The sequence below is a fragment of the Lithobates pipiens genome, unplaced genomic scaffold (assembly GCF_037356315.1).
Source record: "Lithobates pipiens isolate NorthernLeopardFrog02 unplaced genomic scaffold, aLitPip1_a1.2 Scaffold_59, whole genome shotgun sequence".
Taxonomy (NCBI): Eukaryota; Metazoa; Chordata; class Amphibia; order Anura; family Ranidae; genus Lithobates; species Lithobates pipiens.
In genome coordinates, this window is record NW_027507880.1 from 531,957 (window position 1) to 538,863 (window position 6,907).

Genomic DNA, 6,907 nt, shown 5'->3' on the forward strand with positions numbered 1-6,907 from the left:
TCGTTTCATCTGTATTCATTACATCCTCTCCCCCTTGTCTCCTCCCCTATCTTCCTGATTCACGCCCCTCTCCACTTAGTCTCTCTCCATCTGTATGCTTACCCGGAAGCCACGCCCCACTCTCCGCCCAACCACGCCTCCTGTTTCAATATCTCTTCCTCTATTTAAACCCCTGTTTTCCCCTTCTCATCTGATTGGCCTGATGAAAGAGCGCGGTCGTCTCTCCACCTTGACCCGAACGCTCAGGAAACGCGTCGCCCGCCGTGACGTCACAACCCCGCGACCCACGTGTCACCGCTAACCAAGCCTCGCTTTGGAAACACATCCTCTGCGTCCACCAAGCCGGCATTTTTTAACAACAAACTCGTGGTAACGTCAGGAGAGGACAACATGACACCCGCGGACCGGATCCTATGTGACGGACGAATCAGATGAAAAAACCGCCCCCCTTGTATTCTACATGCCTTTTTATGCCTTGGAAAATGTGAGTGCATCATCTGTTTGTTTTACCTGTGAATAAATTGCCTTTTAAAAATCTACACCCAGAGGCGCCCCCTTCTTCTTCTCTTTTCCTGCAACAGTCTAGGAGCCTGGTTTCAGCTCCCTGTGGTGGCAGCCCTGCATTCCAAAGTCCCACTCAAAGAACGAAAGACACTTTCACAGGACTTGAGAACTAAAAGTTCTCATTCATATTATCGTCCAATATAACTTTATACAGACAGCCCTCTGGAGTATATTATTTTCTGATCTTTTGCGCCTCTACTTGTCGTATACTGCAATGTGGTCTGACCAGGGAATGGGGACTATGTTGGATGTAAGAATTTCCGGTATCATAGCTGTGGTTAGAAAAATGTGGTCAATACGCGTGAATATCTTATGTGTGTGTGAATAGTAGGTAAAGCTTCTTTTAGATGAATTACATTCTCTCCAGGAGTCTACTAGATTATATCGAGAGAGTAGTTTAGAAAATGATTGCCTGCTTGAGATGCGAGAGGGCAAGGTGATTTGTCTAGAAATGGGAGGAGGACCTGGTTAGAGTCACCGCATATTATGATTTTATGAGTATTTACTAATAAGTGTGAAAAAAATTGGTTTGGTTTTTTTATTAGGAGCGCAATATAATCGTTACTGCATTATCCATCCACATGTGACCAGTGTGACCAGTGATAATGAGATAATGCCCCTCGGTGTCTTTAATTTCTGATTGGATTAAGAACGGGGTAGATCTGTGGAAGTCTATAAGGGTTCCTCTTTTTTTGACACTTGCCGAAGCTGTAAAGACTGAGGGTAAAAAGGACTAATATATTTATGAGTAGAATTTTCCGTAAAGTGAGTTTCTTGTAGGCATATTATATGAGCTTTCTTAGCTTGAAAAGAAAAAAATGCTTTTGTTCTTTTTTGTGGTATCTTGATTCCCCGAACATTCTGGAAAAGAATCTTTAAGGGTGCCATAATAAATGATTTGAAAGGTAATGCTCACCATCGTCTGTTAGTGTCCAGCTGGATGAATCGACCTGTGTGGACCCAAAGAGGGGATGGGGAAGAGGGACTAAAGCTGTTAGGAGTATAGAGAGATAGAGAAAACTTAAAATAAAAAGGATAAAGTTAGACAAGATGTATAAAAGCATATAATGAAAAGTAAGGTTTACCCATGATGGAGGGAATAGGCCACCATCAGGGGGAATGTAGCCTACGTCATTTGCCCACATATTATGTATGGGCAGACGAGGAGGGCTAATTGGGGCACATTGAACTTTCCTGTGAGGTAGAAAAGTCCTATTAGTAATATTTAAAAGAAAACAAGACACAACAAAATGCACAATGATTTGATGTAAAATTAAAACAAATAAATCCTGCTTGGTGTTGGGTTATATTATTCCTAGAATAGATGGAATAATATGAATCTCAATTAAGGTAACCATCTAATAAAAATTTGAATATGCTAGATCAGAACAGAACCTAGATTTCATGGTAAATCTTAATAACTTTGTAAAATAAGAAGACCAGTCGGTAACCTTAGGAGATGACTTTAAAGATAAATCAAATGAAATAAAATAAAATAAGACCTACAACATTGTCTTTAAAAGTCTAATCACAAAGGGAGGTGTGGGGTGAGGGGGAAGGGGGAAGGAGACCACATATATTAGAACAGAGCAGAATAAAAATCTCTTATTTAATCTTATTAATAACTTAGTAAAATGAAAAGACCAGTCAGCGACCTTGGATGTTTTCATTTTTTTCTTCTCTTTTTTCTTCTCTTTTCCCTATTCCTATCCCTTTCTCTCCCCCCCCCCCCCCCCCTTCCCCTTTTTTCTTTCCTTTTCTCTTTTTCGTTTTTATTCCTTTTTTTTTTCCCTCTTTTATTCCCTTCTCCTTCCCCACCCCCGGAAGTAAAATATAATAGATTAAAATCAAATAAGACCTTCCAATTAGTCTTGAAAGGATTGGTCACACGAAAAAAATAAAAATAAGAACAAAAATTTTTTTTTTTAAATAAAATGTATAATATTTGGTGGGGAATGGGGGAAAGGGGGATCAAATAAATGTGAACATAACATTAAACAAACAAACGTTCATTTAGATGATCATTTTTGTAATTGAGCCTACTTATATGTTGATCTACACATGTTTAATACAAAAGGATATGAATATACTTAAATATATAATCATGTTCTATATCATAACAACAAGTAACCTCAGATTAGGCGTTGCAATATTATGTTTTGAATTTAGGAAGCCAAATGAGTTTTCATCTAGGTTTAAAAAATAATGGGTATGTGGAAAGGCGAATAATGGGTGGGTAAGTTATGATTTAAATATAATAGCAAGTCAGGGGAACAGCTTAAATTGTTCAGTCCATGGTTTCTTCAATTTGCTGTAGAAGGGAATCCAAACAACTTCTTTTGCGATAGTGGGAATGATTTCTATTGTTTCCAGAAAGTTCGGAGGATTTTTGTGAAGAAGATGATGACGCTAATTTTCTGCATGGGGAATCAGAAATGGTATCCATTAAATGCAGATTTTGTAGAGTTTGATGTAGTTCTGCCTCTGATCTGCAAATTAATTTTAAGCCTTTACATGCGAATCGTAAAGAAAAGGGGAAACCCCATTGGTAATTCATGTGATGATTTTGTAACATCAGTAGTAGGGGTTTTATTACTCAGCGTTTGTTTATAGTGAGTTGGGAAAGATCAGCAAATAGTTGGTACTTGTATCCTTGAAAAGAGAGTTAATTTCTTTCCTTAGTGTGATAAAAGTGAAACTTCGTACGATTATATCGCGTGGGGGACCTTCTGCTTTTTTAGGTGCAAGAGTGCGATGGATTCTATCCATTTCAAAACGTTCTGCTGACAATGTAGCAGAAGTTCATGAAATAAGACAGTAATTGCAGTTTGCGGGTCTGTCACTGACTCTGGGATACCTCTGTTTATAATATTGGAGCGTCTAGCTCTATTCTCCAAATCCTCTAATTTTGATTGTAAAGCTGGATTTTCCTCCTTAAGATTTCCCAGTTCAGACATGTATTCCTGTGCTGAAATTTCTATTTCATCCACTCTGGTTTCCAGCGCTTCAGTGTGGCTACCCAGCTCTCTTATCTCTTTTGTGAGGCGTTACATGATATGTTCTGAAGTTTGCCTCAGAGCTTTGTTAAGCATTTTTTTCAAATTGCCTTAAAAGTGCCGGAGAGGCAAGGCAATCTTGTGAAATAGACTGTAAGTCACTTGTTTCTGAGTCTGACTAACCAGGAGAAGTTATTTGTATAGGCTGGTGCTTCTGTGAGAGCGCTGAGGCTTTTGAGGAGGAAGGTGTCAACGCCATTTTAGCTGCGGTGTGTGCTTTGGTATCTTTAATGGAGGGATTTTTGTTTTTGGTGTGGATGCTTCCCAACACCATCATTTTGCCCCAAACGTCGCGGATGACAGTCCAAGCACCGCATCATCACGACAATAAAGTCTGGATCTGCCAGGTGCCTGGACTGACACCCGCCTCAGCCTCTCAGCCTCTCAGCCTCTCTCACCCCACCCCCTCCACAGCCCAGTGCTCCAGTGAGTGAGGAGAGGGCAGAGCAGAAAGCTGTGACTGACAGTCTACAGCTCTCTTCTCACGGAGCTCTAAAAACTGAGCAATGTTGGCGGTGTTCGATATTTTGGTTCTCAGTGCAGAGGCACTGGTTGACTGTCAGGAACCATGAAACAGACAGAGACAGAAGTACAATCTAATCACACTTGTTTATTAATAAAAATAAAAGGTAAATAGGAAAAAGCATATTCAAGCAAGCCAGAGTCCAGTAGCCAGATCGAGTAGTCAGCCAGTCCAAAGTTCATAAACCAGATCGGGTAATCAGCCAGTCCAGACGTCAGGGATCCAAGGAGATCAACTGCAAGCAGGATGGAAGCCAGGAGGGATGTTAGCAAGCCAGTCTTGAAACAACAGCAGGAGATGGTTCCTAGTGATGTGACCAAACGTGAAGGCAATGGAGAAATGAGCTGGAAGACTTTAAATAGGCAGGCCAGACAAGCATCATCGGAAACAGCTGGTAACTGTGGAGAGAGAAGAGAGCTGGCAATTAGCCAACAGCTGAGTGGCCAGCCCAGAGGAGGAAGGGCTAAGCCAGCCCTGACATTGACAGATGCAGCATCGGACCGATGTTGCATCCACCTAGGTAAGTATGAATCTGAAAAGAAAAAATCCTTTACTTCTCTTTTAAGTTTCCACTCTCCTGCAAACACAGATGGGAAGAGGATCTGGTTTCTCTCTCTGAGGAGCTCTGAGAAGATACACTATAGTACATGCATCTGGTTTTACTCTCTCATATGCACAGCTTTATATCCTTCATAGAGTGCATTGTACAGCTGACTTTCTTTATAGGACTGGTCTTAGAAAGAATTCACGTGTCAATGTAACCATGTGCAGGGTACCTTATACATTTATTATGGAGATGACCAAAGCTTAGGAGGTATTGGAACAAGGTCATCACAACCTTAAGTTGACTTTATGGTATTACCATGAATCCTGAAAAAAGGGTTATGCACACAGAAGTTTAATAATTGTAGATCGTCTATGTCTCATGGTAAACCAAAGCATGTCTTTGTAAACACTAAAAATCTGATTACTGGAGTCATTATTTTATTTAGGAGAGATCTGGGGTCAAAGTTTGTATTTGCTGTTTTTGATTTACTGAGTTTGCAGGTAGAAATATGTACAAGGTCAGATAACATATCAGTATATATATATATATATATGACCACTTTGGATTTTCTGCTTCATCTTCTCCAGGTCTCTTGTGTCTACCTTTGTCAGGTCTCTTGTGTCTACCTTGGTGAGTACCATTGTACGATTAAGTACCATTTAAATGAGCACCTTACTTCTATTCCTCAATACATTTATTTCTATGTATTGGTAGGTCCAGCTGACAAAATTACTTAAGATCTTTTTTTTTAAATTCACCAGTTTTTGGATGGTGCGAATCTTTTTAAATTTTCTATAAAAAAAAGAATGAATTCAATGGAAAATATTTTTTTATTTATTTTTTTCGTTTTGGATAGATTAAGGAAGAGTAACATCCACTGTGATGATTTCCGCTTGGGAGATTCACTTGATTTGTTATGGTGGCCATCGTCACCAGGACATAACGAGATATAAGAACTGGAACAGCAAAGATCATCCAATAGGGACACCTGTTTCACCAACAACTAGAAGGGGATTCATTGGGGAGAACATTGGGAAGATTTCCTGGTGCTTTTCCAGGACGGAAAGTAAAAACCTCCTCAACTGGTCAATGACTTAAAACACATCCTTGTTATTAAATTTTCATGACAAGTAGTATTTTTGAGATCAGCAAAGGCAAGTTCATTCAATAATGGAGTGGGGGCATTAGCATAAATTGAAAAAAAGATTTTTTTTTCTTCCTCTGTAGATCCGCTGTGTTTAGAATATGAAAGCTCTGTTGGGTTTCGGTCTACTTTTTCTCCATGCGGCTTTAGTGACGTCGAGTGATACTGCTGAAAAAGCAAAGGGAGAACGAGGTATAAATATTCATATCTTAAAGGGAATCTGGAATAGGAGTTTTGGGGAAATTTGTTGCATCGATTTGCACTTTTTAAAATCAGTTAATTGTTTCATAAAAAGAAAAATGTGTTTATGTGATAAAATATAAAAATGTTTTAAATTGATTGATTGTAGTCAAGTTTTAGTTTTTTTTCTTTTAAATAAAAAAAGCCATACCTGCGCTGTCAAACCTCCCCTTCTCGAGCCCCCTGCTGCACACTCCTGGCTCCTCCCCTTCAGCGAGTGCCCCCATAGGAAGGGGGCACTCATGTGGGCGTTCATAGACACAGACAGCATGACTTGATCCCGCCCTCTGTTACTCATCACAGAATTTGACTGACAGCAGTGGAAGCCAACAGCTTCTGCTGCTTTCAGTCTGTCCTGTGAGAGTGGGGAGAGAAGACAGAGCCACTCCAGACAGGCACAGCACTGGATTGAGCGAGAACTCAGGTAAGTATAAGGTGGGTGAGGCGGCAACACTGAAGCTAAATATTTTTTTTACCTAAGGGCCAGTTCACACCATAGAAAAGCAGTCCGGCTGCACTCCAGATGCTTTTTTGCATGCGCATTTTTGATGCGTTCCAGTGCGTTTTTGATGCATTTTTTATGTAGACCAGTGCATTTCCCCCACTCTTTTTTTTCTTAACCATAAATAAGAACATGGGTGTTCCAGTGTGTTTTTGGTGCGTTTAGGTGCATTCCTGTGAGTTTTTGATGCTTTTTACAGCGTTCCAGTATAGTGCAGGAAAAATGCAGCATGTTCTTTTAATCTGGAACTGGAATACACTGGAACTGCAAGCACTGGTGTGAACTATGCCATTGAAAGCCATATAACCTACTTTCTATGCGTTTTTGATTG